The sequence below is a fragment of the Pteronotus mesoamericanus genome, unplaced genomic scaffold (genome assembly GCF_021234165.1).
Source record: "Pteronotus mesoamericanus isolate MK-2021 breed Mesoamerican mustached bat unplaced genomic scaffold, CSHL_Meso_final contig_2, whole genome shotgun sequence".
Lineage (NCBI taxonomy): Eukaryota > Metazoa > Chordata > Mammalia > Chiroptera > Mormoopidae > Pteronotus > Pteronotus mesoamericanus.
In genome coordinates, this window is record NW_026555084.1 from 28,274,125 (window position 1) to 28,287,426 (window position 13,302).

Genomic DNA, 13,302 nt, shown 5'->3' on the forward strand with positions numbered 1-13,302 from the left:
TTCCTTTTCCCCACTCCATCTGTTTATGTATTTACGCATCCATCCATCCAGCTACCCATCCTTCCACCCTCTATCCTCACCTACCTTTCATTCATCCACCTTCCCACCCGGCCACCCGGCCCTCTGTCTGAGCTCCAACCAGCCAGCCCTTTCTCCAGCTGCAATGTTTTCAATCTCTAGGTTCACTTATGTCCTCGAAACCCCATCCAGCCACAAATCCGCTCACTCCTCTATCCGTCCGGCCGGCCAGCCAGCCCACGGCAAGCAGACCTCCCACGCGTCTGTGGCGTCTTCCCCTTCCCACCGCACCCGCACCGTGACGTCCCCATGGTGCTGGGTGAGAGATATCAAAAGTCCCAGGTAATTCAGTTTGTTCAAGAGCATATTGGAAGATTATTTATCTCTGTTCTCCAGAAAATGAAGGCCGTGGATCTTGCTGATTATATTACCCCAATGAGAGACAGAAATAATTCAGAAGGTGACAAGTTAAATCACTACTTTGTAATTTACTAAAACAAAACTAATACCTAAAGAAATGTTTTCTCTGCCACTTCAGAGCAATTTCACCATTAATCTGTCTTTGATTGCAATTCATAACAATGAATAAAGAAAAGGAAAAGGGTTATCTTCAGCCCAGCCAAGAAATTCCGAACACTAATGATTTTTCCACTTGCAAAAACACTGGGCATCATTTCCAGAGTAGCCGCAGCCCCTCCCAAGAGGGGTGGGAGTGAGCAGCGGCCCACTGAGTCTTCGCCCTCCCTCTCCCCAGAGAAAGCCACCCAGGCCTGTTGCTGCAGCAGAGGCCAGGAAGGCCTGCGGGCCCCGCCAGCGGGGCCAACCCGCCAGTGTTCTTTGCGAGGATCGCCTCGGAGCCCCGGACTCCGGGGTCAACAGCTGTGGCTTTCGATGTCCAGGGGTTTTATGCTGAAGGGCTGCTGGCTGGGTGGGGAGCCAGCACCCAGGTAGAGAGGGACGCTGGGGGTGTCTAGGCACCAAGCCACAGAGAGACTGGCCACAGTCGCTGCGGTAGGACCGCGGGCCTTCTTCAGCCACAGCCCCCGCAGGGCAGGAACCTACCTCCCGGTGCCCAGAGACCCCCGGAGGCCAGCACCCGTATGTCTGGATTGCAGGACCTGACCGCGAGCAGGCCCACGGGACAGAAGACAGGGAGGCAGCTGGGTACCTTGCTCCACTGGCGATCCCTCCCGACTCAGACACTCCCCTTAGCCCATCTCGCTCACACCCCTGGCTTCTCTTTCCATGCGACTCTCAGATATCTATCTCCAGCCCGCTCTCTACACTCAGTGCCAAATGGCACCTTGACATTTCCTCTCAGACATTTCAACATCATTGCAGAGCAATAGACATTTGAAACTCAACCAGCCCTGTCTGAGCTAGTGCTTTCCCCCACCAAGCCCTGTGAAAGGGAGCGGCCCCTTCATCCTCCAGCCGCCCGACGGGCGAGCGGGAACCTGGGGCACACCGGCAATGCCCCACCTCGTCCCCATACCGTTTGTCCAGCCCCTCACCAAGTCCCGGTGTTTCCCCTTCGCAATCGTCCCTCAGAGAAGCGCACTCCTCTGCGCCCCCACCTCCGCCCCGGAGCCCCTGGGCCGAGCCACTGCCGTCTCTCACCTGGACACGTGCAGTCACCTCCTAATTGGCCTCCTGACTTCCACTCTGGCTCCCAAGCAATCTGTTCTCAATCAGGAGCCCGGGCAAGCCACTCTCTGCCTAACACCTTCAATGCTGGTCCGTTCTCTGCCTAACACCTTCAATGCTAGCCCACGGCTCTCAGGATGAAGACCGTACCTCCCTCTCTGGCCCTCATGGCTCTGTGGCTCTGCTTCCAGCCCGCCTCTCCCATTTCCTCTCACATCGCGGCCCCCTGCTCTATGTACTCCAGCCGCCGTCATCCCTGGAACTCACCTTGACCCCTCCCACCCCAGGGCCTTTGCCCTCTCCCTGCCTTGTGCATTTCCTTACAGAGCTCATCGCCATTAAGGGTAAGGTTGGCCCCAGTAGAACCTAGGCTCTGAGAGGACAAGGGCCATCGAAGCTATTTTGCTCATCACCACATGTTCAGTGAATAACTGTGGTATAAATGAACAAGGAAGGACTAGCTGAGGGTTCTGTGGCCGTAGGCCAAGCACTTTTCACAGAGGAAGTACACGCTCCTCGCGTGCCTCAGCCCACATGTCAGCCCCCAGGGGTCCTACACTGATCCTTGACACGAGACCCTCGTTTTTCCCTTGAGTGAGAGAGTCTAGGTGTCTTAGGGCCACGTGTCCATATACTTGGCGTCACACACCCCAGTGCTCTCCCAGGGACACTGTTGAGGGCCTTCTGAGGGACACCAGTGATACCGCAGGACAAGAAGCAATAGACCTTTCAGAAATTTGAGGTCCACTGAACCAGAACCACCTACCCACCCACAGACAGCTTTGTCGTCCCTTATCCGTCCCCGCCCAATAACATCACCCTTAAACAGTCCCCAGGGAAAAACGTGTGAGGGGGCAGGTGTTTCAGACTGAGCCTGGCTGGGCTCACAAGCAGAAAGCTTAACGGCATGGCCAGATGGGCCCCTGGGTGTTCGTCTGCAGAGACACTGAGGCGTCTGTGAGGGGAGGACTTTTCCTGAGAGAAAAAGAGCCAAGCATGACCAACGACCCAGAGGCCAAGCTGGGTGAGGTGACCGCTCGGTCCCGGATGACTCAGCCTGAGTGCAGGGGAGCACTGTCGGCCACAACCAGAGAGCTCTGTTCTACAGACACCACCGCGCAGCAGGAATCAGCAGGCTGGCTGCAGCGCCCCCAAATGGAGAAAACAGGAAAAAAACGAAGCACCTCCTCTTCCACGTGAGCTCAGGGCCACTTGTGAGAACATGAAATACCCAGGAAAGGGGCTCCAGAGAGAGAGGACAGGGCCCGCAGAACCAGGAAGGCCCAGCCAGACTCAGCTGGGCCAAGGGGCCTCCCAGGACCTGGAGCAAAACAAGAGAACATGACCCCAGACGCCACCGCAATCCCTGACTCCACCTGTGCGTGGACATAAAGAGGAATCACACAGCACGTGGGGAGCCCATGCTGGGGCCTGGTCCAGATGGGCCGTGAATCAAAGAAACTTGTGTGAAGAGGCGCCAGCCCAGATCGAGTTCAAATCCCTTTACAAAACGTCTAACATCAAAATTTCCCCAGGGACTTAGACCTTCCAAATCTCAGTTCCGAGGCAGCTTTATGGGTCATTATTAAACTGCTGAGAAAAGTATAAACCAGGAGACTATTAGACATAAATCAGACAAATGAGGCTGCAGCCCCATTAGTAATGAGGACACCGGGACACGGGCCAGCAGCACCTCAGTGTCGGGGACATTCGGTTCAGAGTGGTGGGGGGCAGGGAAGGGCCAAGGCCCGAGCTTCACACCCTCTCAACCCCAACCAGCCCACCACTGACCTCTGCCACTGGCGTTCCGGTGGAGAGGCAGCAGCTGAGTCCCGTTGCCGCGTGGGCTGAGTCCACGTTGTGGCGAGGACGAGACACGACCGGCAGTTCTTGCAGGCAGGCACAGTGACAATGGCACCCAGCCAGGCCAGGGGACAGAGAGGGCTAAGCCCCAAAGGAGTGGTTCCTGGAGCTGGCTGCTCTCCTGAAGAAGTGGAGTAAACGATGGCAGGTGGAATTCGCCTGTTTGGGGGTTTGGGCTGAGCCCCAAGGCTCGGAGCGCTATGTTGAAAGGTGCACACATCCCACAGAGAATAGCTTTCTGGGCTCACTGAGACACCGCGGAGCAGACCCCTCCCCTCTCCACCCTGTCGCCCCTCCTGACCAGAGAGGGGAGGCCAGGCATGTTCAAAAGCATGCTCAGAAGTATACTCAGAAGTGTAGAGCGCTGACGAGCATCCCTTCTGGGATGCCTCATCGCTTCCCCACCCCCCACCTTCCTCCCTGACCACCCCCCGCAAGGAGGCGCTCTGCCTCCAAGCCTGTGCAGGAGCCTCGGGGGTGCCACTGATGAGGGGCAGAGGCCCGATGGGGAGGGAGGCCCCAGCCCACCACCCCCCGGCTGTCTTGAGCTGCAGAATCCTGGTCCCGGGGCCCCCACAGGCCTAGAAGGGTGCAGTGGGGGGAGGGGGGAAGATGACAGGCTCCTGGGTCCATTCTACACAAGACTGAGTGAGGCTCTCAGAGGTTATGTGAGGCAGCTGGGTGGGCTCAGCCACCTGTGCCGCCTCCTGCCCGGGTGGCAGATGCCAACATCTGCTCCTGTTCCCGCCTACCTGGACTAGGCACAGCCGGAGGACATTTCCCAGAGGGAAACTGGACCCAGGATCCCGCTCCAGCCCCCTTCATCCTTGTCCAGTGCCCCCTCCCCACTCACCTTCCGGACCAAGCACCTGCCGGGCTGCAATGAACACCAGCGAGAGGCCAGAACCTTCCTCAGCCTCCCCACACCCCCACACCCCTGCCGCGCCCCCAGGGGTTGTGGCCCCAGGGGAGTGAGAACAAGGCACAGTGGCCTCAAAGTCCCCAGTGCTCCCCACTGCAGCCAGCACCCCCGTGGGTCTCTTGTTAGGGAAGTCTCTGTGATGAGCAAGGGAACGGAGGGCAAGCCTGGCCTTGCCCCCATTTTGCTTCCAAAACTGGGGACCAGGACACTCCCGCCACAGTATAGCTGACGCTAGGCTCAAGTCAGCAAGGAAGACGCCCTTTTACTTTACTTTATAAATCATGTTCCTGAGGGAAGGCATAAACCTGAACCGGAATAGCTGAGCTGAACTAATTTGGAACGTCTTACGACATTAGAAATGCTGGTGTGGCGTGGACAACATCCAGGCCCAGGGACCGGCCTCTCACCCGAGGCCCAGCCCTGCCGTCCACTGTGATGGCCTTGGGACTCTCTGTGCATCAACAAGCATTTCTCGACCCCCCGTGACACCCTGGGTGAGTCACAGGCACTGGAGCACAGCACTGGCCAGGCCGGACCTGGCTCCTGCCCTCCTGGTGTTTGTGGTCCGCGGCCACGACAGCATAAGTGAGGACGGCACAGACCGCGATGGTGACCACAACGGCTTGTATTTCCTCAGCGCTGACTTGGTGGCAGGCACTCATCTCTGAGTCTCTCATGTATCCACTCGTCTCATCTTACGAGGAACGTTCTATTACTTATCTCCATTTCACATGAGACACCAAGGGGTTAAACAACCCAGCCAAGGCCGCACAGCCAGGAAACGGGGATCAAGAAAAGAATCGGAGTGTGTGCCCTGGCCCGGGTGGTGGGGCCCCGTCCTGCAGAGCCAAAGGTTGGCAGTTCAGTTCGACTTCCGGCCGAGGCACATGCCTGGGTGGCAGCCGGTCACCGGCTGGGTGCTTGTGAAAGGCAACCAATCAATGTTTTTCACTCATGTCCGTGTTTCTCTTCCTCTCTTTCTCCCTCCCTTCCTCTCTCTCTAAAAATAAATAAATAGAATTTTTTTAAAAAAGAATCACAATGTGTGTGGTTCTAAGCCTTCTCTCAACCCCCTCACTCTGCACCTCTTGTGATAAAACCTGTGAACCAAACGAACAGTTAATGGGGAAGAGCAATTGGAATTGGCAGAAGTACATAGGGAAACGAGGACGACCTCTCTGAGGTGGGACAGAGACCTGAAGGAAGTAAGCCAGGGAATCTAGGGTCACCCCTCCACCCCCACCTCTGGGGGATCAGCGAAAACTGCAACACCAAGCCCCAGAGACCAGAAAAAAAAAAGACAACAACAACAAAAAACCCGCAACGCAAAGCTCCAGATGCAAAGCCAAGTGCAGACAGAACTGACGGGGCTGCTGGCTGGAGCCTGCACGGGAGGAGGGCAGTGGGAGGGGCGGGGAGGCTGGAAAGGAGGCCAGGCCCAGACAGCTCTCTTTGGCAAAGAGAAAGGGTTTGCTTCAAAGTGCACTGAAAGCCAGGGTGAGCGTGCCCCGAGGCCGGGGGCAGTGGTGACAAGCTGGCAAACATCCTGGCGGAAGGGGAGGGGCAGGATCTTTCCTCCTCTGCCAGCAGGGCCCTGGCAGCACCCGGGCCTCTAACAAGCTCGCATGAGCCGAAGCCTCGCTGTTGATGGAAAACAGAGGTCTCGGTGCCGAATGTCCGGGGGCCGCATGGACCCCGCCCCAGGGAGCGGGTTGGGACCGCAGGCTCGCTTCTGAGTGCCACCGGAGCCCCAGATGCCAGGGAGGCACTCTGAATCCAGCTGGCAGGCAATGTGGCTCAAGTTCCCTGCCAAGCTGGCCCCTCCTGCCACTAATTTCCCATTTGGTGTAAAAAATTGTCTTTTCCCTCCCAGTCCCGCGGCGCCTGAAAGCTAATTGCACCGCAGCTCTGTGCCAAGAGAGACGGCCAGGTTTCCTTTGGCCGTCTGGAGGTACGGTGAGAGAAACACGGACGTAAGCCACTCACGGGGAAGGAGGGCGATCGTCACCCCCGCTCCTCCCCACATCCTGTGCCCCGCACCTCCAGGCTTGTCTCCTCGCTCATCCCACGACCTCTGACACTGGCGCCTGGCCCAGAGGTGTCAGGGTGGAGGGGCAGGGTTCAGAAAACGCTGTTCCCGAATGTGGATAGTTGTATCAATCATGACACTTACATTCCGTGAGCTGGACACTTACTAAGCATGTTTCAGTTAAACTTCACAACAACCCTGTGAGGTAGGCAAGGTTCCAATGTCATTTTGTAGATGAGGAAATGGAGACCCAGAGAGGATAAGGAACGTCTCCAAGGTCACACGGGGAGGCGGCGGGGGGGGGGGGGGCGGGGGGCGGGGGGGGGGGGGCGGGGGGGGCGGCGGGGGGCGGGGGGGCGGCGGCGGTTTGAACTGGGCTGTCTGCCGCCAGAGCCTCTTAGTTATGCCTCTCGCCAAGAGGATCTTTTCACAGCAAGGACCCGGGGTGGGTTTCTCTCACACTGAATGTCAACATGTCTCATCTCACCTGATGGATAAAAACAGTGAATATTTACTTACTAGGTGCCAGGTGCAGGGCCAAGCAGCTGACACCACCTGGTTTACCACTCATTTCACAAATCAGGGAGCAGGTTCAGAGACGCGGATTATAGGCTCCAGACAAGCCTCAGCGCTCGGGGCTGTCTGCGATCCACGACCAGTCGCATGTGTGTTACTGGGACTCTGTTACCCCGGGGGCTCTGGGGCAGACTGGAGTCGGGGCTCCTCATCACTCCCCAGCATGAGGACCTGAACGGAGCTCTGAGTCAGGAGGAGAAAGCTGAGCCCTGCTCGGCCCAGGCGGGGCGGCGTCCTGGGACCCGCGTGCCCCAGAGGGGCAGCGCTGCTTCAGCACTCCCAGGCAGGCGAGCGGTGCCAAGGCCCACGGCCCCAAAGAAAGACCCCAGGCCAGGCAATTTCTCCCCCACAGAGCACCTTCAACCCTGGAGCACAGGCCTGTTGGGTCCCCGTTACCCTGGGAAAACCCCACCCTATGAACCACATGCCAGGACAAAGGACACTGAGGACCACCCCTCCTCACCCCCGTGGGTCCCCTACACCCAACCACGGTCCAAACTGAGAGTTATTCATCACCTCTGCTCCCATAGGTGGATGAAGGATCTGGCCAAAGGACCAGGGCACAATGTGATAGCCCAGAGGCTAGAATGCAGGCCTGGAGAAGCCAGAGGGGCCGTGCAAACGGGGGCAGTGCCACTCCCCCAGCCCAGACGGCGGCATGCGGCCAGCAGCTCCCCCTGCCCTGGGTGGGCCCCGCCTGCCGCAGGGAACCCTGGGCGAAGCAGCTCCTTCCACCCACCGAACCCAGCGCCCTCGGGTGCTGGGGTGGACGGCCGGCTGGTCCCCGCCATCTGTCAGGCCCCGCCCCTTGCTTCCCTGGCGCCCTGTCCCGCTGTGGGGTCGTTCTGTGCCCAGAATGGCACTGGGCCTGCACGTGCATTCCTCTTACCCTCACAACCACCCCAGCAGATAGGACTGTTTTGCCATCTCCATTTTACAGAGGAGGAAACTGAGGCACAGCAAATGTCAACGTCTTACCCACAGTCACCCAGCTAGTGCGTGGAAGACCTGAGGCCGAGGCTGGGCCTGTCTAGTTCCAAAGCCTTCCACCCGTCCCCCGGCCTCCAGGCTCCACCAGACATCTCTGCACCCCAGCCTCCAGAGCACCAGACCCCAGGGTGCCTCAGGCCGTGGGACCACCCTCACTGCCTCCTCTCCCCACCCCGGCCCCTGCCCCGGGGCTCCCTAGATGATGGGCTCGGCCCACGCTCGGATACCTCACGCTGCCTGGCAGCAGCCTGGCAGCTCTGCACTCCCCAAATGTTGTTTACTAATAAATCCCTGAGAATTTATAATAAAGCTGATGGGGCCTAACCGATGGGTCCAGGACAAAAAGAAGCCAATTACCCGACACTCTCTGCTACGATCTTAAAACAGATGTTTGCGCGTGTAAAAGTATGGCTTGTGGTTGGGAAGTGCGGCTACAATTCCAACCTTGCCTTTTATGGCTACTCATAAATGTTAAATGCGGCGAGATCTACATCAGCTGTTGCCTTTTGTCCCGCGTTTCTGAAGCCAAAGCCACATTTGGAGTTGACGTGCTGGTGATTACTCTGCAGCTCCAGGAACAATGTGCAGAAAAGGACCGGCACAAAGCACAGCAGAGGACAGGCCGCGCAGAGCCCACCCCAACCACCCAGCCCTGGAGCACAGGCAAGGGGCCCCCAGCCCCTGCCCTCTGTCGTCAGTACTTAGCTGACTCAAACCTAGACAAGCAGACTGGGTCCCTCCTGCCTCCTAGAACCCAGATAGACCTGACTCTTGGCACACTTTACAGGACAAGTGTAAGGGTGGCCTCCTGCACAGTCGCGTGTGATTTGCATGCAGGGTTATACCTGGTGCTCTGGAATTTCCCAGGGCCACCCACAGTGGGGACTCCGGGAAGCCAGGGTGCAACTGGTTCTGCCCACGCGCCCTCTCACCCAACACCCACAGAGAAGGGGGAGGACCGTGGAAAAGGGTGTCTGGGAAAGTGGCACTCCCCTGCCCCGAGTTCTCCACAAAGTACTTTGACATCTTTGCTCAATCCTAGAAGCCCTTCCTGACCGGCCAGCCCCTGGGCCTGCTCACAGGGCAACCCCGGAAACCTTCAGCCAACTGTCTCTGAGCACACGTACCCTGGAGGTTCGGGGAGACCCACCTGTAAAAAGGTAAGCATGGGCTGAGTTGTGTCCCTTCCACAAAGGGGTGTTGAAGTCCCCCGGCACTTCAGAATGGGACCTTATTTGGAAGTAGGATCTTTATAGAGTTAACCAAGGTCAAATGAGCTCACTAGGCTGGGCCCGAACCCAGTATACCTGGCGTCCTTATAAAAAGGGGAAATTCGGACCCAGGGACAGACCCACACAGAGGGAAGACTGGAGACGCAGGGAGGCTGCCACCCACTGCAAAGGCAGGCCTGAGGCGGCCACTCCAGAGGAGCCAGCCCTGCTGCCCGACGGCGATCTCACACTGTGGAAGCTCCCAAGTCGTGTGGCTGTGTCAGAGCAGCCGCGGGAGGCGAACACACCACTGAGGCTGGGACACCACCAGAGGTCCAGGGCGGAGGGGGCTTCACCCTAACACCCACTCCCTGCAGGCCCCAGACAGGGCCCAGGCAAGGGGTCCACATGCGCCCATGTTGGGGGTCACGTTGTAAAATGGGCCGTTTTAACCCAGAAAGGGCTGAGAAGGAAGTTTAATCACTCCCAAGTCAGCCCACAAAATAAGAACAAAAAGGCCCGTAAACAGCCTGCAGGGAGCTTCTCCAGAGCCTCCGCACAAGCTCCTGAAAACACTGCCCAGCTTGTCCCCCAAGGGCGCAGGGCGAGTGGGAGGTGGGGACAGGGATCCGCATTATCACCAGGAAGAGGGAACCGCCATGGCCAGCAAATGCGGGCCCACCGGGAGCAGAGAGAGAGATGGCCGCGCGGAGGAGACGCGAGGGGCTGGCCCAGGAGAGACAGTCCCTGTGTCCTCTTACTAGGAAGGCAGCCCTGTGACCCTGCCGCCACCACTGCTTCTTGGCCACCTGGGACAGGCGCATCCCTCTTCCCCACCCACCTGAGAGACAAGGAGTCCTCCAGAGGAACCTCAGCCACAGCCATTTCACAGCCGATGCTGGAAACCAGGGAACTGGGCTGACAGGTCAAATGGCCGGGATGTCTGCGCATGAGCCTTCACAGAGACCAGCGGCCTGCCCGGCCCCAATGTCCCGTCAACCACCTCCGACCCAGGAGGGATTCTCCTCCAGCCGACCCTCAACCCTCCTCCCAGCGCCCCCCATCCCCCTGCGCCGAGGGCCAGGGACTGGAGGAGCCGGGGCTGGGGGGAGAAGCCACTGCCCAAACGGATCATTCTGCTCGGGCCGCCGGGATGCCCACTCTGACACGTGCCCTGCCTTCACATGTGAAACTGTTCTTCCTAAAGGGCAGATTCCCTCGGATGCTACTCGCCGCACACGTGAACCACGGAAACCTGGCACCCCTGCCACGCCCCTTTTTCCCACCTAGCCTCAGGATGCCGTCTCCACCTCAGCGGCCCTCCCTCCCCACAAACAGGATTGGTCTGCAAGGCAAGCCAGACCCCACGCTGTGTCCTAGCTTATCAGCGTACAGGGGCGGGGGAGGCTTGCGACACCCACAGCCAAGGCCCTTTGGACTTGGTAGAAGAGCTGCAAGTGTTCCAAGCCGCAGGCACTCCCTCCCCAAGTACTTCGGCCCCTCCTGCAGGATGCTGCTTGTATGGGTGACCTACCTGGATGTTCTCTGTGTCGTTTGAGGAGAGAGGGGCGCCAGGTCTCAGGCCAGGCAGCCCTGCAGACATGGGACACCTACTGAGGTACCTGACCTTTTGTGCTGCCTGTTCAAACAAGCCACACTCAGGCCGCAGCGCCCCTAGCAAGGGTGTCTGGGGCGAGGGCACAGCAGACTGGGGGACAGCTCTCCCCACACACACCGCTGGCGCTGCAGGCCCAGGCAGAGGATGCGTTCCTCCGCCCTCCTGCATCACCGGGCCAGCTTCTTCCTCACTGTGTGGGGCCGCTCAGCGGTTCCTGTGGCCTCTCCCCTACCAGCCTTGCTCACCGCCACCCCGTTTCTGATGGTGCTTATCATCAACTTCAAAGGACTCCAACCCCTGCATAAAAAAGTGGCTGCAAAAAGGGGGTGGGGGGTGTTTTATGTGACCCCACCCACTAGCCCCTGTCCCCTTGTCTCTGGCCGCTCTCTGTCCCGCGCTCTCCACCCGGGGCTGCCTGCCAGTCCCTGCACACCTGTGGTCCAGCTGTCCCCGCCAACGTGCGCACGCTCACCGTGCCCCCTCCGTACTCGCTCAGGGCGCCGCGGCCCACTCGTCTGTTACTTCTCAGCCCCTGCTCACCCCCCAGGCTGCTCCGCAGCCCCTGTGCTTCTCCCCAGCGCTGAGCCAGAAGCATCTGCTGACCTGTGGGCTCTGCTAAACGAAGGGCTGCGGGAAGACAGCCTTGGGCCCGGTGGTACCTGCGTCCCCAGGCCTGGGCAGAGCCCGGGGCTGCTCAGACAATGTTGACGGAACCAACAAGCCACCCAGGGAATCCGGGCTCCCCACATGTGGCAGCCACCAGGTCCCCTCGGACAGCTGCCGTGGCTCCCAGGTGAGGTCCTCCGGCGGCCACTCCTGGCAGCCCAGTCCTGGGAGGTGGGTGCCGCCACAGAGACACCAGATTGTCAGGAGCCATTTCTGTCTACACTCAAACTAACGCATCAAATTAACAGGAAGCAATTTCATTAGCAGATAGTGCTGCTTGATGAGTTTGTTCCAACTCAGGGCTTATGTTTAATGTGTCCTTAAAAGCTATGTGGAGCCGGCTGGAGAGCTGAATTGGACTAAACGGAAATTGCATAACACCATGTCTCACCTGGGGACACAGAAGCCTTTCCCTTTGGACTGTGGGGACCGCGCCCCCCCCCCCCCACAAGACTTAGAGCTGTGCTCCAGTTTGAGGAGGGGGAGTGCATTCCTGAAGCTGCACTCTGGAGGCTGTGGACCCAGCTGCAGAAGGGAACTCAACTCAGCAAATCTTCTCCCCCGGAGAAGCTCCCGGCCTGACCAGGAGCGACACACTCAGAGCAAAAAGTCACAGACAGACTCACCTACAATGTGAGGGCCTGGGACGTGGGACGCACCGTGCAGATGAGCCAAAGGCCGGTCCCCCAGAGAAGAGGAGCCAACGCTCTGGAGACTGCAGTAAGGGCAAGTTCCTGTAGCCCGAATCCCCCCTGGGGGGTGTCAACTGGATGTGGTATTAAAGAGACCCCCAGGCGGTCCTGCCGTATATTCAAAAAAATTCCAAACTTGACTTGGTGTCACTTAAGGAAGACTTTACATTGTCCTCTCTTCTGCTCCCTACCAATGCACTACAGTCTCTCCCGGTCCACCTCCCGCCCACAATCACCCTCAGGTGTTCATTACATCAATCAGGAGCCTCACTCATTCCCCCTTTACCCAGACTCTCCTTCCGCAGAACAGAAGCAGCGGATCTGCAGCACCTGGGGCCTTGTTAGAAATGCAAATCTCAGACCCCAAGGCAGCACACCTCCGAGGGTGGGGCCCAGCAGCCTGTGTTTTAACAAGCCCCTCCCCCTTCCACAGCGATTCAGAGTCACAGCTGAGCCACAGCTTGACCTCAAAAGACCGCCCAGGGGCTGACCCAGAGCCGAAGTCCCTCTCTGCCCTGCTGCTTCAGTTTAGTCCCTTGTCCCCATTCTCCTGACTTCATGTTACCGGAATCTGGGAGGTAAGCAGGCCAGGGCAGAATTCAGAGCGTGGGCAATGGTAGAAGGCAATCCTCTTTGAAGGGATGGGGGTGGAGGGGAAGGGGACACCCCTGTCCCAGGGAACCTTGCATCTTTCCCACGCCACTCAGAACTGGGATTGCTGCCACGAGGCAAGGAGAGGAGACTAAACCGGGTGTCCTGCGGGGGTCCCCTTTTGCCCCAGGCCTTCCGAAGCTGGACTTAATCGTCTGCAGCAGACGCCCAGGACTCAGACACACAGTCGCTTCCTGGGAACCTCCATCCAGAGCTGGAGACGCCCACCCGCTGCGGAAGTCGGCGGGGGCCGGGGGGGGAAGGGTCAGCCCCTTGCTGGGGCTACTCCTGGGACCACACTGAGTCAAGAGCAGTGGCCTCAGTCCATGGTGAGACCTGGGGCACTAAGTAGAATGGGTTCATGTGTCACTCCAGGGGCAGGGAGCAACGCTTCCCCCACGTCACCCACCCCCCAGGAG